Consider the following 26,689-nt stretch of genomic DNA (forward strand, 5'->3'; position numbering starts at 1 on the left):
TTGACTCAAGAGTACCTGAGGCCTGCTGACCACTCCTCGTTGCTAGTGTTCCAATCCCTTACAAAATGTAGGTTGAATTGGCTACCCCCAATTGACATAAGCTGACTTATTTATACGTCCCTAGTATATGGTAGGAAAATGCAAAATTTAAGGCTAAGGCTTTTTCTCTGATCGCCTCTTTTTGTGGAGCAAAAAAGGCCCTTGAGTTTGTCTTGACTCCTAGATATCCATAATCCGATGTTTCATCTATTGTGGCTCCGTTAAGGTACCGTTTGTGTTGATTTAAGAAGTGGTGATGTAACGTCGTTAATTTAGTTTGCTTAAGATTAAATGTCAAACCCATTGTCAACTGCATATATTGCTGAGCGATTGATTGATCCCTGCAGGCTTACTCTGGTGTTGCTAAACAGAAGCAGATCGTCTGCAAACAAGATGTTCGACAGCAGCATGTCACCAAGGATCAGGGAGTGGGATATCAACTCATCCAATGCGAGGGAAAGGTTCGAAATGTATAGATTAAATAGGAGGAGTTCAAGGACGCACCCCTACATTTGACCAATCGATGTCCTCACTTCTCTTTACATATGGGTGCCACCCCCGACCTTGATACGAGCCCAAGTGTCAGTGTAAAGTAGACTATTAGCCTTTAATAGATTGTGTGGGATTCTCCACTGCTCGAGCTTTACACATCATTTTTCACGTGGGACACGGTCGAAAGCTGCCTTGAGATCAACAAAACACATTTACAGTGGCGTGCCAATGGCCGTCGCTCTTCTGAGGATTAATCCTACTGCCATAAGGTTAGTTAACGTACCTTGCTTCCTTGTACCTGTCTGTGTCTAACGCCCCTACCTCTAGATCCTGAAGCAGTAATGTTGAAAAATACTTGAGATCTACATCCAGTAGTGCAATTATACGATAATTGCTTGGTGATGAGGTGGTTCCTCCTTTAAAATTGGATGGATAATTCAACCTTTCCAGCTTCCTGGGATCGACCCAACTGCCAAAAGGGTGTTAAACATGCCAGTCGAAAACAATTGGGCCTCTGCAAGGTGTTCTTTTTAAGGGCAGCTTGAGGGATATGATTTGGACCAGGGTCTGAATCAGATGTAAATTAAAAAATGTAAATTGATACTTGTATAGCGCACTACTCACCCGCAAGGGTCTCAAGGCGCTTGTACGAATACCGCTGTGGAACCCATCCTGGCTTTCCCTGTGAGGCGTCCACTCCTGGGCACCCCCAAGGTGGAGGCCAGGCATCCTTAGCGTTGTGGGGGGCGTTGTGGAGATTAAGCAAGCTATTGCCCAGAGTTGCAGAGTGGGACTCCATGATTGGAATAGGCACCGAGGCGAGAATTATCAGGTCCGTGGAATTTTGAGCAGAAGACCCGCCGAGGCGGGGAATTGAACCCTGGTACCGGGCTAGTCCTCTGCATCAGGGTCTGCCGCTCTAAACAATGATTTATTGCTGTAGCCGTATACTCCAGCAGCTCAGTCGTAGTATTTGCCTTGGAAATCTCCTGAGGCCATACTGGGTTAGCCACATTGTGCATACTTCTGTAAGATATGACTTTACCCAGCCTTCCTCGTGTATATTTGCATTATAAGCTACCCGTGGACCTTTATCGATGTCATTGATCGTCTTCCAAAGTTTCTTTGGGTATTTTAGCTTGGAGGCATGCAGGAGTTTGGCCCATAAGGTTTCTTGCTTATTTCTTTTAGAGGTCAATACCTCTCTTTTAAATGTCCTTCTCTCCTTTCACAGGGATTGTAGTAGCTCTAGGTCCTCTGTAGAGTGTCATAACTACCTAAGCAGTGTGCCTATTTTGGCTTTCATCAGGCGGATGGGGCTCAGTATGACCGGGCTTTTACACACACCCTTATTTGCACATTTGGCTGAATATTTGGATATCAGATAGTCCGTGAAGATTTGACAAGCTGTTATTGGATTAGATTCTCCACAAACAAAATGTTTGTGGGTTTTCACAGCATCTTCTGCCATTTATTTCACTGTGCTTGAACTCCACTTCAGACGCTTTAGGTTTTCAGATCTAAAGTCTTCCATCAGCGCCCTTGCTAGTTCATGTTTGTGCTTGCTAATCACAATGGATTTTAGTTGCGGGTGGTGTTCACTCCTGTCAGTGGGTGATTCTGAAATCCACCAATTGTATAATGGGCAGTTTACCATTATGTAATCTAGATAGGGAACATTCCTGTTAGATGATCTAGTCCATGTTGACGGTATATACCCTGGTAGACGGCCATTGAAAACGATGAGGCCAGCTAGCTCACATGCTCTAGTTTTTTCCTTGATCTTGTCTCATCGCATATGACGTGGCAAACTATTGTCTGTGAGGGACCCAATTGCCTCAACATGCTACTCACTTGGTTGATGAAACAAATTGAAATTAAAGTCCCCAGTGACTAGCAAATATGATGGCTGCCGTGCTTTTTTTTAGCTCTAGCTTAGTTGCAACAAACCTATCCACTGTTACAGCTTTCCTCTTTAGGTTGATGTAAACATTTGCAAGCCCCAGCGGATTGCCTGGTTGCTGAGCCTTTGCTCTCAGGAGGCCCAGAACAAAAGTTTGTCTGGGAAGAAGGTGCAACACCCCCTCCCACAGGATGACCTGCTGATTATCCACTTTGGTCCAGTGAGCTTCAAAGAAGCTGCTGCCTTTGGAATGCAAATCTGGCTCCCCTCAAAGGAAAGGAAGCTGTCCCCCTGTTCAGAGCCCCCTTGGCCCCTGGATAGGCAGTAAAATTAGCTAGTCAGAAAGGTATGCCACCTCCAGGCTAGTACCACCCATAAGGTGGGTTACTGCAAGATGTGTACGATTTTTCAGAAGTAGCCAGCTTTGTGATGACACACTTCGGAATTCTGGGATAGGGTTTTGCCCACTTCCCACAGGAAGTGGTTATATAAGGGCGTAGTAACTCCCAAGGGTTTAGTAGCCAATTGGCTAGTACCCTACACTCCCCTAAAACCCCTAAATTCAGTATTTGTGGAGGCCTTAGCACCTGAGCAGCAGATCCTGATGACCTAAGATGAGTGAGACCAATGAGAGGGCGCGGGGTCCAGAACCCCTGGACCCCGCGCCCCCCGCAACGCAGACTGCACTACGACTCCAGAACCCCCCACGCACTCAACACCAAACGAGACCACCCCTGCTACCGGGCCACCCCGAAGCACACCCAAGGGCCCTTCGCCTGCCGGAACTGCAGATTCACCAGCATCCAGCCCACCAAACAACCAACCAGAGAACCCAACCACCTCCGCTGCATCGCTCCCTCACAAGCACGCCTCAAACTCTGGGACCTCCTAGACGCCAGCGCCCCCGACGCCGCCTTCCTGACGGAGACCTAGCTGAACGTCACCTCAGCGCCAGACATCGCCATAGCCATCCTACAGGACGACAAGATCTCCAGCAGAGACCGCACCAACGGAGTGGGAGGGGGAATCGCCATCATCCACAAAGACTCCATCAGAATCTCGGCCAACACCCTCACCACCGCCGAGCACATGCACTTCCAGATCCACACCGACCCCAACACCACCCTCAGAGAACCACTCGTCTACAGACCTCCAGGACCACGACCACAGTTCAGCGACACCATCGCCGACCTTGTCAGCACCCACGTCCTCGCCTCCATGGACTACATTCTCCTCGGGGACCTGAACTTCCACCTCGAGAACAACAATGACGCCAACTCCACTGCCCTGATCGACAACCTCGCCAACCTCAGACTCAAACAGCTTGTGACGACACCCACCCACGCCGCTGGACACAAGCTGGACCCCATCTTCTCCACAAGCCCTAACGTCTCCTTCAACCACACCACCGAACCCCACTGGACCGACCACAGATGCGTCCACTTCACCTTCAGGAAACACACCACCGCACCCAACAGCTGCCACGCCGCTGCTGGGGCAAGGTCATCAAGGACCAACTGACTACCAACCTCACCCTGAGACCACCCGCCGACCCTACCGACCCAGACACCGCCGCAACCAACCTCAAACAGTGTATCAACGACTGCGCCAACACCCTCGCCCCTCTTAAGACCTCCACAACCAACCACACCAACAAGAAAGCCGCCTGGTTCACCGAAGACCTCCGGATCTCCAAGCACACCTGTCGGAAGCTGAAGAAGAAATGGCTCCACGACCCAACACCTGACAGCCACACAGCCCACAAGAGCGCCACCCGCAGACACCACCAACTCATCAGGGCCGTCAAGATGACCGCCTTCAAGGACCGCTTAGACAACAACGCACACAACACCAAAGAACTCTTCAACATCGTGAAAGAATTCTCCAACCCCAGCTCCAACACCAACGACATCCCACCATCACAAGACCTATGCGACTCCCTGCCCACCTTCTTTCACTGCAAGATCACCGATATCCACGACAGCTTCAACTCCGACACCCCGCACCCACCACCGAGTCCACCACCCCTGCGACCACCACCCTCACCAGCCGCCTGACCGCCTGGTCCAACGTCAGCGACTAAGACACCATCAAAACCATGAACTCCATCCACTCCGGATCCCCATATGACCCCTGCCCTCACCTCGTCTTCAACAATGCCAGCACAACCATCGCGCCCCACCTCCGAAAAACAATCAACAGTTCCTTCGAGACCGCAACCTTCCCGGAAAGCTGGAAGCACACCGAGATCAACGCCCTTCTGAAGAAGCCCAAGGCGGACCTAAAGAACTTCCGGCTCATCTCCCTGCTCCCGTTCCTGGCAAAAGTAACAGAGAAGATTGTCAACAAACAGCTAACCCGCTACCTCGAAGACATCATCATCCTGGACCCTTCCCAATCCGGTTTTCGCAGCAACCACAGCACCGAGACCGCCCTCATCGCCGCCACTGACGACATCAGGATCCTGATGGACAAAGGAGAAACGGCCGCCCTCATCCTCCTGGACCTATCGGCAGACTTCGACGCAGTCTGCCACCGCACCCTATCAGCACACCTCCATGACGCCGGAATTCAAGAGAAGGCCCTGGCCTGGACCACATCCTTCCTCTCCGGCAGAACCCAGAGCGTCCGCCTCCCACCCTTCCGCTCGAAATCCACCAAGATCATCTGAGGCGTCCCACAGGGATCCTCCCTCACCCCGACGCTGTTCAATATCTACATGGCACCGCTCGCCCACGTCGCACGACAACATAACCTCAACATCATCTCCTACGCTAACGACACCCAGCTGATCATATCCCTCACAGAAGACCCCCCACACCGCCAAAGCCAACCTCCACAGAGGAATGAAGGCTGTAGCCGACTGGATGAAGGACAGCAGTAGGAAGCTGAACTCAGACAAGACTGAGGTCCTCATTCTCGGACCCACCCCATGAGCCTGGGACGACTCTTGGTGGCCCACATCGCTAGGCACAGCCCCGAAACCCACAGACCACGCACGCAACCTGGGGGTCATCCTCGACTCCACCCTCTCCATGACCAGGCAAGTCAACGCCGTCTCAGCGTCCTGCTTCAACACCCTCCGCATGCTCCGCAGTATCTTCAAATGGATCCCACCGACACAAGAAAAACAGTCACCCAGGCCCTCATCACCAGCAGACTCGACTACGGGAACACCCTCTACTCAGAAACAACAACCAACCTCCTGAAACGACTACAACGAATCCAGAACGCCTCGGCACGACTGATCCTCAACGTCCCCCGACGCAGCCACATCACACCCCACCTGAGAGGCCTGCACTGGCTCCCCGTCAACAAGAGGATCACCTTCAAACTCCTCATCCACGCACACAAAGCCCTACCCAAAACCGGACCTACATACCTCAACAACCGACTCCGCTTCCACACCCCCACCTGAAGCCTCCGCTCAGCCAACCTCGCCCTCGCCACAGTTCCTCGTATCCGGAAAACCACTGCCGGCGGCAGATCCTTCTCCTACCTCGCCGCCAAGACCTGAAACGCTCCCCTCACCAGCCTACGACAGACTCAGGACCAACTGGCCATCAGAAAACTTCTCAAGACCTGGCTCTTCGATCAGTAGCACCCCCCCCCCATCACCCCCCAGCGCCTTGCGACCCTCACAGCTATGTAGCGCACTTTACAAATGCAGTGATTGATTGATTGATTGATTGAAGAGCTACAAAAGCAGAAAGGAGAGAATAAGCAACTGAACTGGCACTAACCCTGCAGGCCTGTTCGTATCACTCGTCGATAACTGTGCCAAAGTCGACTCGTCCTTCAGAGGTTAACTCCAGAAACCCGGTAGGACTTCTTGCCTTCGAAAAAGACTCAAGACCTCCCGTGACCATGGACCTGTTCTGAAGAAATTCCAATAGAGAAGACTCTGAGGCCTCTGGAACTGCCAAAACCAGACACCCGAATCTGCCACAGCACCAGTTGCCTCCACCCTGAGTTGAAGAGGGCCAATGGTGCCAACAGGGCTCCCCAGCTCTCAGGAGCTTGAGTCCATTGTGGTTTCACCCCTTCTGGACTCTCCGACGCCTACAGCCTCTGCGCAAAGGCCCCCTCACCCGCGACTGCTCTGGTAAGGAAAAACGTGACGCCTAAGGACAACCCTGCTCCTGTCGCCCCTTGTCCTTGGAGAAGAAGACCAAAGGTGTCCCCCGCCACCTCCGGGTATCTCAAGGCCTGAGCCCACTTGCTGATTCAGCCCGTCTAGCTTCCTAGCTAGAGCCTGCAGTCTCTTTTTACAGTGACGGATCCCCATTGAAACACATTGGGCTCCCGGCACTGATTTGCACCCTGCACCCTCGTGCCGCTGGTGGTGTACTGCTGGTGCTCCCCTGGTCCTTGCCCACCACTCACCCTAACTCCTGGAGATAGGTCCTGTAAGTCAATGTGCTGTGCCTGTTTGCAGAACCTGTTCTTCCTTTATAGGGTGTGTAGGAGAGTAGGGTCTGCAATCCTATGATCACCCAGATTTTTTGCTTATGTTTCACTGGTTTACGACTTTCTCTGGCTGTGGGCCTGCCAATCAGACCCACAGCCTGGCTGTTCTCTCTCTAAATTACAACATGTACCCTAGGTGCATTTACCAATTGGTACTGGGCCACCTTATCAGACCCTGTAACTCAGGGCATAGGTGTACCCAGGGCCTACCAGGGGCTGAAGCATGTATTATGCCACCCCTGGCTGGCCTCCTAAATCTGACACAACTGGCTGCATGACAGCTGGGGCAAAGTCGTGTAATCACCCTTTGCTGTAGATATAGTATACCTATATCTAACCCTAAAAATGGACACACAGATTCCTATCAGTCACTCCTATGGCAGGCCTTGACAATCCTGAAGGCAGAGTGCTTGGAATCGTGTGAGATGGTGCTCTGGCATGAGCTGAGCCCGTTTGCAGCTTGCGGAACCAAGTCCTAATAGCTGTTCCATGATAACGCATACCATATACTCTTAAGTGCATTATAATCCTCGCGGTTAAATGCTATCTTTGGTATTGCTTTATCAAAACATGTCGAGTAAGGTGTCATACGAATTGGAATACTAATCCCTCGCCAATTCTGGCGACGGGGTTAGCATTCCACCCTTCTAGAGGGACACGACATGTATGTAACTGTGAACCCCGGTTAAAGTTAAACGAAGCCTCAGCTCCACAAAATGGATGCTGCCACCACAGACACGAGTCTGACCTCCTGCTGCTGGGAGTCCTTCCAGCGAGGAGAGCTTGGACAAAGGGTTTCCTGTCAGGGGCGGTGCTAGCACCATCCCAGACAGGGTTTTGTGTATCCTGGGTAGGCAGGGCTTTACAGGAAGGTGACTGCTGAGTGGCACCCCGGTGCTCACTACACATCTGCCGGCTAGAACCAGTTCCAGGGGCACACCAGCCCCTGGCCTGGGGAAAGTCCGGCATTGGAGAGGGGTGTAACCACCCCCCTCCTAGTCCCACCCATAGGCAGGACCTAGTCACCGGGTCAGCCCCTTTTATTTATTTATTTATTTATTTAAGCTTGTACCGCGCACAGCTACCCACAATGGGTTTCCCGGCGCCAGGGATAGACTGTAGAAGAAAAGAGAATGTCACCTTGACTTAAGGCCTCTGCCGACTATTGGTCACGCTTAGTAAAGAGCAGGGTCTTCAAAGCCTTACGGAAGCGGAGTAAGTTGGTCTCAGATTTTAATGCCAATGGGAGGGAGTTCCAGTATTTAGGACCAAGAGTGGAAAAGGAGCGGCCTCCCATTTTTGCCAGCTTCCATCTTGGTACTGTGAAATTGCCAATGTCCGATGACCTTAATGAGCGCAGGGGTCTATAGGGTTTTACCAGCCCCTGAACATATACTGGGGCGCTACCCTGCTTAGCCTTGAACATATAGCAGAGTGCCTTGAATTTAACGCGTTCTGGGATGCTCAACCAATGGAGGTCACGCAAAGCGGCAGTGGCTGAGGTGCGTCTGGGGACAGTATAAAGTATAAAGTTAGGAGCGGGCCCCCTTCCAAATTAGATCATCTTTGGAATCAAGACACGACTTTCTGCGAAAGGACTTCAAGATTTCTTCTTCAAGATTCTCCCTTGTGACTAAGGAGTAGTCACCCTGCATCCGCAGGCACCATCTTAAGAACGCTGCGGTCTGCTGCAAGTCCTTCCTCCGGAATCCGACTGCCCAGCTCGACGAGAACCGGCTTCCCTGGCACCTCTGACCTCTACTCACCTCTACAGCAAAGCTGAGAACCGTGAGTGCGACGAGACCTCGAGGGACCGGCCATCTTCAAGACTGCACGACTTCTTTCCAGCACGACCGCCGAGGGATCCTCTGGTGAGTGCTTTGGGGTCCGAGAAGCCCCGACCCTGAGCAGCTCCAGCACCGAAGTTCAGCCTCCCAGCATCTCCACGATCTGCGTGGGGCCCTTCTGCTTTTTGCTGCTCACCGCGTTGTTTGGCTACTAGCCCGCTGGCTTGTGGCCTTCTTCACGACGCCCGACGACATCACTGCTGCTGGTCTGGTTGCTCCAGACTGGCCCTTGCTCCCTTCCAAAAGAGGAGCACCCCGGACCCTCCTGGTCCACTCAAGACGCCATTTTAGGTCCACCGCGTGGGCTTGAATTAGCCAAGGCTTTGTTGCCCAATCCTGGGTCCAGCGACGCCGACAGCTTCATCCATCGTGGGACAGCTCGCTCCTCCATCCTGGTCGCCGACAACGCCTCCTGGTCCGTGAGATCTGCAGAGCCCAGCGTCGCCCACTCACCTAGTCGAGGTGACTACCATCCGGTGCCCTCCTGGTGCCACCTGACTACTGGCTAGTAGTCACGAACTTGGTCCCCTCTGCTTTCAGGTATCGTCCATCTTCAAGATCCAGGCTTGGATCACTTCGAACTCTCTTCACTGGTCGCCTGCCAGCATCTTTCTTCCAGGCTCCTGGTCCGTCTACGAGGATTCCCGACGTCTTTTGAGACCTATGCAGCTGCAGCCCCTGGGCTAGGTAACTTCGGCATTTCGGTGCCCCAGCATAGCCTCACTATCCAAGGGTCAGAATCCACTTTCGTTTTCCTCCTACCAGGTCGGGTTCGCCCGAGAACACTAACTTTGTGAAATCTAGCTACCATAGACTTTGTCCCGCATCACGCGTGAGAGTGCACACTCTGCACCCGAGTCCCCTGGGCCTCCTAGAAGTAATCTAAAGATTCTATAGTCAAGTCCTAGCGATTCCAAAGCCTATTAGTACTGTACTTACCTGCTAGTAATTTCGCATTCCACTTTCAGAGTATATGGTTTTCCGTGCCCCTCGGGCATTTGTATATACTGTGCTAACTTAAGTATTTTCGTAAGAGTTTTGTTTTGTGCTTAGTACCCTGTCCTCACAAAGAGTACAGGGTTGTTGTGATTCTAATAAATACACTGTTTATTTTCATAACACTTGTGTGGTGTCCTTTCACTTGGTGTTCAAGGGGTATATGTGATGGTATAACAGCTGGCTTAACACGCCCTCTCGAGTCTTTAGCCTTAGACTGCTCGTATCCACGCTACTAGGATAGCTGGTCTATAAGGTTGACTTACAACCAATCATCAATAAGGATTGTCTGGACTGATACATAGTGTTCACTAGAATAGTGAGCACTGCATATCAGGCCAACTTCTCACATTGGTGAGCAGCGGTTGGGATTTGAGCTTGCTGTTGTTTTACCACACGTATCCTAAGAATATCTTGTGAAAGATCACATAAGTACTCCAGGTACATATAACTTAGCTTAGAATACTCTGAGTTCTACTGAACCAGCTGTTGTAGCTCCTCAAGGCTTAGCACACCTTGGCTACAACTCTTAGCAAGGGATCAGTAGGCAAACATATAGTGTAGGTAGGTGCATCACTTACACCACACTAGAATCAGCATGTCAGACAAAGGAGGAAACACTGAGTCTCCCCTTGTGTCAGTAGACCTTCCACAGGTCACTTCCAGATATGCTGCTCTTAGCTTCCAGGAGATGAGACAAGTGTGTACCTCCAGGAAGTTAAAACAGGGGTCTAACCCCACAATCCCATTTCTGATTGGTCTCTTAGAGACTTATGATGCCAGGAGGGCTGGTAACCCAGACCCTTCTAATCCAGATGGGAACATGCCTCCCCTAGAGGGAACCTTAGGTGACCCTGACCTCATCCATCTCTCTGCAGAAGGTGAAGAGGAGGATGAGGATCTAGAGCCATCTGAGGATGAGGCAGACAAAGGTCCAGAAGTAGTTAGTCAGCTAACTAGGGACAACTTAAGCAGGCATGAGAATGGTACTAGGAGACCCCTGGAACCCCTCTCAGGCCAGCTTAACATTGGGAGTGGACGAGTTAGATCTCTATCAAGAGGCTCTAACAGATCCATTCAAACCAATGGCTCTCAGGCCTCTGCTCTGAGGAGGATGACCTCCCCTCAGAGAAGAGTATATGAAGCCAAGGAAAGGGAAGTCAATCTGAGGATTGAAAGGGAAGAACTTGCCCTGGCCAAAGAAAGACTTGCCTTTGCTAGAGAGCAAGAGTTGAGTGGGTCAAAACCCACTGGTGGCAGCATTATACCTAGCAATAGGGACAGGAGTTTTGATACAAGACACCTGAGTAAGATAGTTCCCCCCTTTAAGCAAAGGGATGACATCCACAAATGGATAACTGCTTTGGAGAGGGCCTGCACTGTGCAGGGTGTTCCCCAAAGTCAGTGGGCAGCTATCTTGTGGCTCTCCTTTGAAGGTAAAGGTAGAGATAAGCTCCTCACCACAAGGGCTGAGGATGCGAACAATTACCAAGTCCTGAAGAACACACTGATTGATGGGTTTGGCCTAACCACTGAGCAGTACAGGGTGCTGTTCAGGGATACCCAGAAACCTCAGTCTCAGGATTGGTCTGATTTTGTAGATTGTGCCTCTAAGGCTTTGGAGGGCTGGTTGCTGGGCAGTAAGGTTACTGATTACACAGGATTGTATAATTTGATCATGAGAGAACAAATTTTAAACAATTGTCAGAACCAGTTGTTGCATCAGCATCTTGTTGACTCAGATCTGACCTCTCCCCAAGAATTGGGAAAGAAGGCAGACAGATGGGTCAGAACAAGAGTTAAGCAGAACCAGGGCCAGAACCAGGGTGGTCAGAAGAAAGCAGACCAGAAGGGTAAAGATTCTAAGGGTGAACAAAATGACCAGAAGTCTTCGTCAGGTCCCCAACAACCCAAAGAGGGTGGGGGTCAGGCTCCCCAGAAAAAGAAGAATCAAGAAGGCCAATCAAAAAGGTGGTGCCAATACTGTAAAATAAAACTCACTGGTTTAGTGAGTGCACCAAGAAAGGAGGAGGGCAGACTCCTGCCACTGCAGCCCCTAAGGCACCTGTGCCCCCTAGTACAGTCAGCAGTGGTAGTGCACCTCCCGAGGGTTTAGTTGGGTTAACCTTGGGTCCTGAGGGGTATGACAACTTAGTTGGCACACTCACTCAGGCTGTCCTTGTCTTTACAGAGGATGTGGATATATCCCCTGATGTCAGTCCCAATACTTTGGGCAAATACAGACAGACACCTTTTATTAATGGAAAAATGGCTCAGGCCTATAGGGACACTTGTGCCAGTGTCACCATGGTGACACCTAACTTTGTGGACCCTGGACAGATCATGCCAGGTACAGATTTCCTGGTGACCAATGCAAGCAATGTCACTACCAGTCATAGTATGGCAATTGTAGCTTTCTCCTGGGGAGGGGTAACTGGCCAAAAGAAGGTTGTAGTTAGTTCAGACCTCCCAGTGGATTGTTTGTTGGGCAATGATTTGGAGTCATCACAATGGTCAGAAGTGGAGCATAGGACTCACATGGAGATGTTAGGCTTGCCAGCACATGTGCTTGCTGTGACTAGGTCACAGGTCAGAAGATGCCCCACTGAACAGGTGCTGGATCCTGGAACAATGGACCAGACACCTTCCAAGAAGAAGAGCAGTAGGGTTAAGGCTGTGCCTTCCCCCTTGCCTCAGGTTGAGGATCAAGTCTCTGAGGAGGCTGACCTACAGGAATTGAGGGAAACTGAGCCTAAAGAGTTTGAACTTGATCAAGTTGAATTTCTGGGCTCAGGGGGACCCTCAAGAGAAGACCTGGGGAAGGAACAGTTAGACTGCCCTTCCCTTGAACCCCTCAGACAGCAGGCTGCTGCTGAGGCTGCTGGGAACGCCACAGGTACCCACAAGGTATACTGGGAGGATGGATTCCTGTACACTGAGGCAAGAGACCCCAAGCCTGGCATGACCAGGAGGCTGGTTATCCCCTTGACTCAGAGAGGTTTCCTTCTTACCTTGGCCCATGAGATTCCCTTAGCAGGTCACTTAGGCCAGACAAAGACTTGGGACAGGCTTGTCTCACACTTTCACTGGCCTCACATGAATGAGGATACCAAGGAGTTTTGTCGCTCCTGTGTCACTTGCCAAGCCAGTGGTAAGTCAGGTGGCACTACAAAGGCCCCCCTTATACCAATGCCTGTGGTGGGGGTGCCCTTTGAAAGAGTGGAGATTGACATTGTTGGTCCAATGGAACCCCAGACAGCATCAGGGCACAAATTTATACTGGTGGTAGTGGATCATGCCACCAGGTATCCTGAAGCTATTCCCCTTAGGACCACTACAGCACCTGTTGTGGCTAGAGCCCTAGTTGGAGTGTTCTCCAGAGTGGGCTTCCCTAAGGAGGTTGTCTCTGACAGAGGTGCAAACTCCATGTCAAGCTACTTAACTGCTATGTGGAAGGAATGTGGTGTCAACTACAAGTTCACTACACCCTATCATCCACAATGCAATGGGCTTGTTGAAAGGTTCAACAGGACCCTAAAAGGGATGATTCATGGACTACCTGAAAAGCTCAGGCGTAGATGGGATGTCCTGATTCCCTGCCTTCTGTTTGCTTACAGAGAGGTCCCACAAAAGGGGGTTGGCTACAGCCCTTTTGAACTTTTGTATGGGCATCCTGTGAGAGGCCCCCTGTGTTTGGTGAAGGAAGGATGGGAGAGACCTCTCAAAAAGCCTGCAACCAGCATAGTGGACTATGTACTTGGTCTCTGCTCCAGGATGGCTGAGTATATGGAGAAGGCATCTGAAAACCTTAAGGCCAGTCAAGAACTTCAAAAAGCTTGGCATGACCAAAAGGCTGTCCTGACTGTTTATCAGCCTGGACAGAAGGTGTGGGTGTTGGAGCCAGTGGCCCCAGCAGCACTCACAGACAAATGGTCTGGGTCCTACACAATTCTTGAGCAAAAGGGAGAGATCACCTACCTGGTGGACCTAGGAACTCCCAGGAGCCCCCACAGGGTGCTCCATGTCAACAGGCTCAAAGCATATGTCGACAGGAAGGACATGAGTTTGCTCATGGCCATAGATGAGGGACAGGAGGAAGAGAGTGACCCTCTCCCAGACCTGCTCACTCAGAATCCTGATGATGGGTCAGTAGATGGTGTTGTCTTTTGTGGCAGCCTCTCTGAGCATCAACAGAAAGACTGTAAACAGGTTCTTCAGTCTTTCAGACATATGTTCTCTCTGACACCCAGTCAGACCAATTGGTGTACCCATGAGGTTGACACTGGTGACAGCTTGCCAGTCTAGAGTAAAATCTACAGGCAGCCTGATCATGTTAGAGACTGCATCAAAACTGAAGTGCAGAAAATGTTGGAGTTGGGAGTCATTGAACCCTCAGATAGCCCTTGGGCTAGTCCAGTAGTTCTAGTGCCAAAACCTCACACCCAGGGTGGTAAGAAGGAGATGAGGTTCTGCGTAGACTACAGGGGTCTCAATGCAGTCACTAAGACTGATGCCCACCCAATACCAAGGGCAGATGAACTTATAGATAGATTGGCTTCTGCCAACTACTGAAGTACATTTGACCTGACAGCTGGGTATTGGCAAATCAGGTTAGCTGAGGATGCCAAGCCCATGACACTATTTTCAACCCCTGGTGGGCATTATCAGCTTGTGGTAATGCCCTTTGGTCTGAAAAATGCACCTGCCACCTTCCAAAGGTTGGTGAATCATGTTCTCACTGGGCTGGATGACTTCTGTGCAGCATATCTTGATGATATTGCTGTCTTTAGCTCCACCTGGGAGGATCACCTGGTCCACCTGAGGAAAGTGTTAGAGGCTCTGCAAGCAGCAGGTCTCACTATCAAGGCCACCAAGTGCCAGATAGGGCAGACACAGGTTGTGTACTTGGGCCACCTTGTAGGTGGAGGCCAAGTTCAACCACTGGAGAGCAAAATACAGTCAATCAGGGACTGGGCTCCTCCAACCACCCAGACTCAGGTTCGAGCTTTCTTGGGCCTGACTGGTTACTGCAGAAAGTTTGTCAGGAACTATGGATCAATTGTGACTCCATTAAATGAACTGACAAGTAAGAAAATGCCAAAAAAGGTTCAGTGGACAGCAGGCTGTCAAAAAGCATTCGATCACCTAAAGCAGGCCATGTGCACAGCACCTATCCTCAAGAGTCCAGACTACTCCAAACCATTCATTGTCCAAACAGATGCTTCTGAGTTGGGTGTGGGAGCTGTTCTATCTCAACTGAATTTTGATGGTCAAGACTAGCCCATTGCTTTTATAAGCAGAAGGCTGACCCCCAGAGAGAAGAATTGGTCAGCTATTGAGAGGGAGGCCTTTGCTATGGTTTGGGCCCTGAAGAAGCTGAGGCCATACTTGTTTGGCACTCACTTCAAGATTCAGACCGACCATAAGCCCCTCTTGTGGCTAAATCAGATGAAGGGTGAAAACCCCAAACTGCTTAGGTGGTCCATTTCCCTACAGGGGATGGACTTTACAGTGGAACATAGACCTGGTACTGATCATGGCAATGCCGATGGGCTCTCCAGATATTTCCACTTAGAACAAAAAGACTCACCTGGTCAAGGTTAGCTTATTGTCCCAAAGTTTGGGGGGGGTGGGGGTCATGTAGGAGAGTAGGGTCTGCAATCCTATAATCACCCAGATTTTTTGCTTTTGTCTCACTGGTTTACGACTTTCTCTGGCTGTGGGCCTGCCAATCAGACCCACAGCCTGGCTGTTCTCTCTCTAAATTACAACATGTACCCTAGGTGCATTTACCAATTGGTACTGGGCCACCTTATCAGACCCTGTAACTCAGGGCATAGGTGTACCCAGGGCCTACCAGGGGCTGAAGCATGTATTATGCCACCCCTGGCTGGCCTCCTAAATCTGACACAACTGGCTGCATGACAGCTGGGGCAAAGTCGTGTAATCACCCTTTGCTGTAGATATAGTATACCTATATCTAACCCTAAAAATGGACACACAGATTCCTATCAGTCACTCCTATGGCAGGCCTTGACAATCCTGAAGGCAGAGTGCTTGGAATCGTGTGAGATGGTGCTCTGGCATGAGCTGAGCCCGTTTGCAGCTTGCGGAACCAAGTCCTAATAGCTGTTCCATGATAACGCATACCATATACTCTTAAGTGCATTATAATCCTCGCGGTTAAATGCTATCTTTGGTATTGCTTTATCAAAACATGTCGAGTAAGGTGTCATACGAATTGGAATACTAACCCCTCGCCAATTCTGGCGACGGGGTTAGCATTCCACCCTTCTAGAGGGACACGACATGTATGTAACTGTGAACCCCGGTTAAAGTTAAACGAAGCCTCAGCTCCACAAAATGGATGCTGCCACCACAGACACGAGTCTGACCTCCTGCTGCTGGGAGTCCTTCCAGCGAGGAGAGCTTGGACAAAGGGTTTCCTGTCAGGGGCGGTGCTAGCACCATCCCAGACAGGGTTTTGTGTGTTCGAGGCATGTGGGCTGCTGAATTCATATCTGTGCATAGATCGCCGCCTAGTGTTGGGTCCGGATGATTGCACATTGTTGTCCTGGAAGAGTCTTCGAAGTATCACGAGATAGGTGGCTCCTCGCCTGGACTACAGTGCGCATGGGCATCGCCTCCATCCCCAGATTGTTTTTTTCCGCCATTGGGTTCGGATGTGTTTCGGTTCCCTCTGTCGGAATCGATAGTTGTTTAACTTTCCTAACTTGAGACCAAAAGGTCTTTAGGCTATAGCGTCGGTATTGTTTTCGTTCGGGTTTGTCTGTTCCTCGGCTCCGAACTCTTGCTGCCCTTCCGCGTGCTGTCGGCGCGGACGGGCCTACACGACGCTCCAGACTACTTCGCAATGGAACGAACTCCGTTTAAGAGGTGCCCGGTGTGCACCTCAAAGTATTCACACCTCGACGTGCACCCAGTGTGCAACAAATGTTTGTCGCCGGACCATGATGAGGCCAGGTGTATGGCCTGCTCAAAGTTCCGGTGTAAGAAGACGCTCAAGCTTCGTCAGGCCGCAAGACTCCAGGCCCAGTTATCAGCGCCCCCGCCAGACAACATCTTCGAGGAAGACGTTGGAGACGACAATGTCTTTCAAGTTTCGGACTCTAGCCCTGCGTCGGAGGGGGAAAACTACGACGCGGGAGACGAGGAGTTTGATGAAGTCGTCGACGAGGTAGGGGACGACGATGGGGCCATTGCCACCGTGGAGGATAGCTCAGAGGAAGAGCATCCTCAGACTGACTCAGGGGTCAACCCCCACTATACGGCCCAGGTCGAGGGATCGCCTTCGGGCCTTACCCAAGACCTCATTGATCGTCCCACGGCCCCGCCTCCGGGCCCGGCCACGGACATTTCTGATGCGCCACTCCCGTTGAAGAAAACGAAAGTGAAGCCATCGGGGTCCACACCAACGGTTTCGAAACCGAAAGTGAAAGTCGCACTGGTGGGACAGAAGGCTACAGAGGCCTCAAGTGCTAAAAAATTCAAAATGGCCGACATCAAGAGCCACGCCAAGATGGCCGACCCGAAGACCCCGGTGTCGAAGGCGAAGGCGACCGACGCGGCCGCGTCGGCGCCGAAGATGGTCGAGGTCGATGAACCGAAGAGGGCTTCGAAGAAGCGTCAAGACGACTCCAAAGCTCTGGCTTCGCCGACTCCGGCCGTCAAGGCCAAGGACGGTGATGTGTCGGCTCCGAAGACCGTGCCTTTCGCCGACCCGACTCCGGACTCGGGGAAATCGCTCGAGCCGGTCCCGCCCTCCCCGGCCTTAACAAAAAAGGTCGCGGAGTCCCTGCAACGGATTCGAAAGGACGCTGTGGCTCCCGAACCGAAGGATGTGGGGCCGAAGCCTACACCAAAGCCGGCAAAGGAGCAGACGCCTATCCGCTTCACGCTGCTGCCGAAGGCAACGCCGAAGGCTTTCGCTCCGAGGCATGGGGCCGGGGTGCCCTTGAAGGTGGTGTCCGCGCCCAAGGCATCATTGGTGGTGCCGAAGCCTCGGCTCCAGCCACTCGCGGACGAGGAGCGTCGAGAGGTTATCATCGACGCCAATACCGGGAAGCTCTCTCTCCTTAAAAGGAAGATCACCACACAGCCGGTGTTGGAACCCTTTCGTATTCCACTCAAGAACAAGAAGGACTCTGCGGGTACTTCTGCCCCTATAGAGCCTGCATCTCCAAAAAATTTAGAACTTTCACCGACGCATTCCAACGCTGGGGAAGGTGATGGAGATGAGGAGGACAAGTACAATTATCCAGCATACTCGGATCCAGAGGAGGAACATGAACCTTGGTCTGCCGGAGGCGACCCTGAGGACCCTCAGTCGGGTCAGGAACCGCAGCTTTTTGCCGCAAAAACTTCTCCAACAGAGGACTCTGCAGCCTTCAACGCTCTGATTGAGAGAGCTGCAGCTAATCATGATGTCGACCTACATACAGATCCTGTGGATGTCGATTTTCTGTTTGACACTTTCTCAGTGGCTGAAAAGTCGGTCAAGACATTGCCTATGCTCAAGGGAGTGCTAAAGCACGCGCCAGAGGTTTTCAAGGAGCCCACTCGGGCGCGAGTCATCAATCCTCGTATTGACAAAAAATACAAGGCAGCGCCCTCGGATCCAACCTACATCAAGGGACACTTGCCACTGGATTCTTTGGTTGTATCGAACGCTCGTAAGCGGGCGAATTCGCAGACCACGGGTGACTCTCCTCCCCCAGACAAGGAGTCAAAAATATTTGAAGCCTCAGGGAAACGAATTGCTGCGCAGGCAGCTAATATTTGGCGCATTTCAAACACGCAGGCCCTACTTGCACGCTACGATAGGGCGCATTACGACACCCTAGAGACACTTCTGCAGCACTTACCTGATCAGTACAAAGAGGCAGCTGAAATGTTAATTCAGGAGGGGAAGCTGATCACCAACGCTTCCATCAAATGTGCACTGGACGTGGCTGATACCGCTTCCAGGGCGATAAACACTAGTGTGTTGCTGCGGAGGCATGCATGGCTTAGGATATCAGGCTTCAAACCAGATATACAGACAACAATCTTGAACCAAACAGTTAATCCAGACCACCTGTTTGGCCCTGAGGTGGATGCGACCCTTGAAAAAATGAAAAAGGACACGGACACTGCTAAGTCCATGGGGGCCCTCCAGTCCCAGCAGTTTCGGGGTGGTTCCTTTCGCCGCTCCAATAACAGAGGCACCTCAAGGGGTCAGGCATCACAATCCACCCAGTACTATAAAAGCAACACCCAAACCTCATACACCAACAAGGGTAGAGGTGGTTACAGGGGCAACAACGTCAAAGGCAGGGGACGTGTAAACAACAGCTCCAGGTCCTCCTCCACCAACAAACAGTGACGCCTTGTCACTGCCCCCCGACCACACAACACCGGTCGGGGGGAGACTCCAGCAGTTCCTGCCCGCGTGGAAATCCATCACCACGGACAGGTGGGTCAAATCTCTTATCCAGTACGGTTACTGTCTGGAACTCACTTCCACTCCACCGAACATACCTCCAAGAAACCGTCCTATGTCCGGCGAGCACTTGCACTTGTTGCAGCAGGAAGTTCAAGTCATGCTGCAAAAAGGGGCAATAGAGCTCGTTCCACTGCAAGAAAGGGGAACAGGAGTTTACTCTCTGTACTTTCTAATCCCCAAAAAGGACGGATCCCTCAGGCCCATCCTGGACCTCAGGCCCCTCAACTGGTACATTCTGTCGGAGCACTTCCATATGCTCACGTTGCAGCAGGTCCTCCCTCTGCTTCGGCAGGGGGACTTCCTGGCTACGCTGGATCTCAAGGATGCATACTTTCATATTCCCCTGCACCCTTCACACAGGAAGTACCTCAGGTTCACGATCCAAAACCAGCACTACCAGTTCAGGGTTCTACCTTTCGGGGTCACCACAGCGCCAAGAGTCTTTACAAAGTGCCTGGCGACTGTGGCGGCGCATCTACGACGCCAGAACATCCACGTCTATCCCTATCTGGACGACTGGCTCATTCAGGCAAAGTCAGAACAGCAGTGCGCCGACCACGTGTCCCGCACCATTCATCTCCTGCACGATCTGGGATTCTCGCTGAACTATCCAAAATCCCATCTCCAACCCGCCCATATACGGCAGTATCTGGTCGCGACAATAGATACTCTGGCAGCCACTGCGCAGCCAAATTCAGTGAGAATCGCCAGTATCCAAACGCTGATCCAACGATTCAGACCTCAGCACTCGCTTCCAGCGAAGGTGTTCATGCAGTTGATAGGCATGATGGCCTCCTGCATCTCCATCGTCCCGCACGCGAGACTACATATGCGTCCGCTTCAGGAGTGCTTAGCACATCAGTGGACTCAGGCTCATGGACAACTGACAGACCTAGTGTTGGTGAGCGGTCGGGCATACAACTCTCTGCATTGGTGGAATCCACAAAACCTTTGCAAGGGCCGACCGTTCCAGGAGCCTGTGCCACAGATTATCCTGACAACGGACGCTTCTCTCCAAGGATGGGGAGCGCATGTACTCCACTACACAGTTTAGGGACTATGGACACTACAGCAGAGGAAGATGCATATCAATGTATTGGAACTGATGGCAATCTTCATGGCCTTGAAGGCATTCAAAGTACATCTGTGCAACAAGGTCGTGTTGATCCGGACGGACAACATGACGGCCATGTACTACATTCAGAAGCAGGGGGGCACACACTCTCCGCAGCTGTCTCATCTGGCTCAGAGCATGTGGAAGTGGGCCATTCAGAGGAACATCTTCCTCATGGCAGAGCATCTCCCGGGCAAAGACAACCAGATGGCGGACCTGCTCAGCAGGCACAGCCACCAAATGCACGAGTGGGAGATACATCCATCAGTACTCCAACCGTACTTCCAAAGGTGGGGTCATCCAGAGATAGACCTGTTCGCCACAAAGGAGAACGCAAAATGCCAAAGCTTCGCCGCCAGGTTCCCACACCCGCAATCGCAGGGCAATGCGATGTGGATGAACTGGTCAGGCAGATTTGCGTACGCTTTTCCCCCAGCACCTCTGATACCGCTGGTGGCACGCAAACTCAGGCAGCACTCGATGACTCTCATCCTGGTTGCTCCAACGTGGGCTCGCCAACCATGGTACACCACGTTTCTGGAACTGTCCGTGGTACCGCATCAAAGGCTTCATCTCACACCCAGCCTTCTGACGCAGAGCCATGGCGACATTCAGCACCCAGATCCGCAACAGCTCAACCTGGCGATCTGGCTCCTGAAGTCCTAGAGTTTGGCTACCTCAATCTTCCCCCCGATTGCATGGATATCATTTGGGAGGCAAGGAAGCCCACTACTAGAGCATGTTATGCGGCTAAATGGAAGCGGTTTGTCATTTACTGTGTCAACCACGATATTGACCCGCTGGATGCTTCCATTCAGAACATCATTTGTTACCTGTTCCATCTGTACCAATGCAATTTGGCGTATTCTTCCATCCGCATTCACCTGTCTGCAATGGCTGCATACCTCCAGAATAGGCAGCACCTATCACTTTTCAAAGTTCCTGCTATCAAGGCATTTCTGGAAGGACTCAAAAGGGTCATTCCACCACGGACACCACCAGCTCCGGAATGGAACCTCAATGTGGTTCTTACAAGGCTGATGGGTCCTCCCTTTGAGCCACTGCACTCTTGTGAGCTTCAGTTTCTGACTTGGAAGGTGGCTTTCTTAGTAGCAATTACATCGCTACGGAGGGTTAGTGAGTTGCAGGCGCTCACCATCCAAGAACCTTTCTTCCAAGTACACGCTAACAGGGTGGTGCTCCGCACTAACCCTAAATTTTTACCCAAGGTTGTATCTCAATTCCACATGAACCAGACAATTGAGTTGCCAGTGTTTTTTCAAAACCCAGAGTCGCTGGCGGAGTGGATGCTCCACACCCTTGATGTTAAAAGAGCCTTAATGTACTACATTGACAGGACAAAGGATTTTCGAAAGACCAAGCAACTTTTCGTTGCATTTGCCACACACCACAAAGGAAACGCTATCTCCAAAGCTGGTATCGCTAGGTGGATCGTGAAATGCATTCAGATCTGTTACGAAAAGGCTAAACGCACTCTCACAATCCCACCAAGAGCCCACTCCACCAGAAAGTTGGGGGCCTCTATGGCTTTCCTGGGTAACATCCCCTTAGAGGATATTTGTAGAGCAGCCACATGGTCTACCACACATACTTTTACTAAACATTACTGTGTAGACATGCACTCTAAACAGCAGGCAGCTGTTGGTCAGGCTGTTCTCAAAACACTTTTTCAAACTGCTGCAGCTGGCACGGGCGGCCGCAAATAATAGGAGGACTGCTGTGTATTCTATGCACAGATATGAATTCAGCAGCCCACATGCCTCGAACTGCAAATGCTACTTACCAGTATGCATCTGTTCTTGGCATGTAGGGCTGCTGACATTCATATCGCCCACCCTCCTCCCCGGCGCCTGTAGCAGCTGCAGTATTCATATTTATGCTCATAGCATGGTCATCACTCACATACTTCACTCCATCTCTGCCAATGGCTAAAAACAATCTGGGGATGGAGGCGATGCCCATGCGCATTGTAGTCCAGGGGAGGAGCCACCTATCTCGTGATACTTCGAAGACTCTTCCAGGACAACAATGTGCAATCATCCGGACCCAACACTAGGCGGCGATCTATGCACAGATATGAATGTCAGCAGCCCTACATGCCAAGAACAGATGCATACTGGTAAGTAGCATTTGCAATCCTGGGTAGGCAGGGCTTTACAGGAAGGTGACTGCTGAGTGGCACCCCGGTGCTCACTACGCATCTGCCGGCTAGAACCAGTTCCAGGGGCACACCAGCCCCTGGCCTGGGGAAAGTCCGGCATGGGAGAGGGGTGTAACCACCCCCCTCCTAGTCCCACCCATAGGCAGGACCTAGTCACCGGGTCAGCCCCTTTTCCTAGTATAAAGTTAGGAGCGGGCCCCCTTCCAAATTAGATCATCTTTGGAATCAAGACACGACTTTCTGCGAAAGGACTTCAAGATTTCTTCTTCAAGATTCTCCCTTGTGACTAAGGAGTAGTCACCCTGCATCCGCAGGCACCATCTTAAGAACACTGCGGTCTGCTGCAAGTCCTTCCTCCGGAATCCGACTGCCCAGCTCGACGAGAACCGGCTTCCCTGGCACCTCTGACCTCTACTCACCTCTACAGCAAAGCTGAGAACCGTGAGTGCGACGAGACCTCGAGGGACCGGCTATCTTCAAGACTGCACGACTTCTTTCCAGCACGACCGCCGAGGGATCCTCTGGTGAGTGCTTTGGGGTCCGAGAAGCCCCGACCCTGAGCAGCTCCAGCACCGAAGTTCAGCCTCCCAGCATCTCCACGATCTGCGTGGGGCCCTTCTGCTTTTTGCTGCTCACCGCGTTGTTTGGCTACTAGCCCGCTGGCTTGTGGCCTTCTTCACGACGCCCGACGACATCACTGCTGCTGGTCTGGTTGCTCCAGACTGGCCCTTGCTCCCTTCCAAAAGAGGAGCACCCCGGACCCTCCTGGTCCACTCAAGACGCCATTTTAGGTCCACCGCGTGGGCTTGAATTAGCCAAGGCTTTGTTGCCCAATCCTGGGTCCAGCGACGCCGACAGCTTCATCCATCGTGGGACAGCTCACTCCTCCATCCTGGTCGCCGACAACGCCTCCTGGTCCGTGAGATCTGCAGAGCCCAGCGTCGCCCACTCACCTAGTCGAGGTGACTACCATCCGGTGCCCTCCTGGTGCCACCTGACTACTGGCTAGTAGTCACGAACTCGGTCCCCTCTGCTTTCAGGTATCGTCCATCTTCAAGATCCAGGCTTGGATCACTTCGAACTCTCTTCACTGGTCGCCTGCCAGCATCTTTCTTCCAGGCTCCTGGTCCGTCTACGAGGATTCCCGACGTCTTTTGAGACCTATGCAGCTGCAGCCCCTGGGCTAGGTAACTTCGGCATTTCGGTGCCCCAGCATATCCTCACTATCCAAGGGTCAGAATCCACTTTTGTTTTCCTCCTACCAGGTCGGGTTCGCCCGAGAACACTAACTTTGTGAAATCTAGCTACCATAGACTTTGTCCCGCATCCCGCGTGAGAGTGCACACTCTGCACCCAAGTCCCCTGGGCCTCCTAGAAGTAATCTAAAGATTCTATAGTCAAGTCCTAGCGATTCCAAAGCCTATTAGTACTGTACTTACCTGCTAGTAATTTCGCATTCAACTTTCAGAGTATATGGTTTTCCGTGCCCCTCGGGCATTTGTATATACTGTGCTAACTTATTTATTTATTTTTGATATTTGTAAAGCGCATCGTTTACCCGTAGGCGTCTTGGCGCTAAAGTATTTTCGTAAGAGTTTTGTTTTGTGCTTAGTACCCTGTCCTCACAAAGAGTACAGGGTTGTTGTGATTCTAATAAATACACTGTTTATTTTCATAACACTTGTGTGGTGTCCTTTCACTTGGTGTTCAAGGGGTGTATGTGATGGTATAACAGCTGGCTTAACACGCCCTCTTGAGTCTTTAGCCTTAGACTGCTAGTATCCACGCTACTAGGATAGCTGGTCTATAAGGTTGACTTACAACCAATCATCAATAAGGGTTGTCTGGACTGATACATAGTGTTCACTAGAATAGTGAGCACTGCATATCAGGCCAACTTCTCACAAATGTAAATGTAAATGTAAATGTCAAGGTATTTGTAGAGCGCACTGTCACCAAGCGGTTTCCTGGCGCTATTACTCATACCGCTGTGGAACCCTTCTGGCTTTCCCTGTGAAGAGTCCACTCCTGGGCACCCCCAGGGTGAAGCCAGGCATCCTAGCGCTGGTGGGGCCGGAGTGGAGGTTAAGCAAGCTATTACCCAGAGTTGCAGCGTGGGACCCATGATTAGAATAGGCACCGAGGAGAGAATTATCAGGTCCGAGGAAATTGAGCCCAAGACCCGCCGAGGCGGGAATTGAACCCTGGTCCCGGGCCAGAACTCTGCATCAGGGTCTGCCGCTCTAACCATTGAGCCACACTCCTTTCACAGGGTGACATTGCAGAACTTTTTTTAAAGTGAGAAAAAATTATATTTATGAACGTACTTACCTGAATGATTTTTCTCCAATGCCTAAACATATATAAAGATGCTTGCTTTGTTATAAATGAGTGTGGATCTTCTTCTTCAGTTGTGTTGTCATTTATTAATCATTGTGTGTACTTATAAATGTCTTGCTCTCCTCCTGTGTTAAGCCTAAGGCTGCTCAACCACACTACCCCTAGTAGAGCACTTTGGGATTGTATAGCAAGCCCCTGTCCACTCATAAGGGAACCCCTGGACTCCTTACACGGTATATCAACTTATTGATACATCCCCTAAAGAGCCAGCTTCCTACATTGTCGAGCAAGAGAAAAGAGCAATGCCTGGCTTGAAACAGTTCCTTTGTAGCCACTTTAGATGTTATTGCGTCTCTAAAGTCTTTTTTATTTGAGCAGGAATTAATCATTGAGGTCATCTTTGCCATTTTACTGACATTAGACAGCCTTCTGTTATTGAGTCCACCTCTGGTGTGATCGAGCCACCAAAGTAATTTTTATTTGAGCAGGAACCAATCTCTTGAGATCCATCTTGGGCAATTGTCCTGACATTTTCTGTTATTGTGGCAATAATCAATCCATCTACTGAAGATGGCCCTCTCAGTCACTCTTGGAGTATAACAGACGTATGTCAACGCCCCAAAGGTTCAGAGTACTTGCGTGCTGGAATTGCAAAAAGCGATGTTTTTTTATCAGTTCAGGATGATTTGATGATTAGTATTGAGATGGGTGCTTCACAGTTGCCTCTGTTAAAATTCAGATTGCTTTGGTTTTAAAGAGGTAGGCATCAGTGAGTATAACCCCAACCCCTGCATTTTTTGTGACACCTGTTCCACAGAGAACTTCTTTATACCTGAGGTATTTATAGCTGTGAGGCAGACAACCTAATGAAGTTTTAAAGTCAGTGCTGCTTCTGTCATTTTTTGTGGTTTCTGGCAGAGTCGGTGGTTACTGGTCAGTATCTGTGGTGGGCACTCTGACTTGTTAATGGTTTCCTAGTGTATGAACACTGTTGCTGCCAACACTCGAGGACCTTCTACACTAAACTTTGACTGCTTAATTGCACCACATTTGCTCATTGCAAAGGTCAAAGGAAGTATCTTGGTTATCAACGTAGAGTGCAGCAGTATCTTTGTCCCTTTCAAACTACTGTTAGTCTGTTTTACCATAATGAATATTGTCCTATACCCACTTACACCCACTGATCTCAGAAGAGCCCCAAAGAAGACTCGTGGACAGTAATTTGTTTGTGTTTACAAAGCAAGGTTGTCAATGGTTGGGGGGTTAGAGAGGGGAGGGGCAGTTGCCATGTATTAGCTCTCTCTACTGATTACTGGTTGGTTGGCTATACATTCTAGACATCACAGACTTTTAATAGTCCAGGGCTTCTCATACCCTTCATATTTAGGCCTTTATCCTAATGTGTTAGACAACTGGAGAAGTCCAGTTATGCTGCAATTTTCGTGTAGCTTAATGGCGGGCCGACAAGCACTGTCTGGTGACAGGTCTCAGTTGGAGATTGTAGATTTAGTGACTTGGGCACATTGGTGTAATAGAATGAGGCAGTTATTCTAAACAAGACTCTAATTGTTGTTGCCTTATCTGGATTACTTGTGCCAACATAAGCATAAAGACTAAATAAAGCAGTGATCTACTGATACTCTTTGCTATTAGAGAGTCTTCCAGTTCCCATATGAATCGGGTGTGTTGTTTGATGTCCCATGCACACTATTATGTAAAGTAAATGATAAAGTGACACATGAAAAACAACATGGATACCATCCACTCCTATTAAATTGTGCATAGTTTTCTTAAAAAAGGC

The 26,689-nt window shown here is 50.8% G+C and overlaps 1 protein-coding gene across 4 annotated transcripts in view; it reads left to right on the top strand.

Moving 5' to 3' along the window:
- Positions 1 to 26,689, top strand: part of LOC147700305 (uncharacterized) — a 238,325-nt gene that overhangs the window by 60,852 nt on the left and 150,784 nt on the right. The window lies entirely within an intron of this gene.

This window comes from Lissotriton vulgaris, chromosome 8, assembly GCF_964263255.1.
Source record: "Lissotriton vulgaris chromosome 8, aLisVul1.2, whole genome shotgun sequence".
Lineage (NCBI taxonomy): Eukaryota > Metazoa > Chordata > Amphibia > Caudata > Salamandridae > Lissotriton > Lissotriton vulgaris.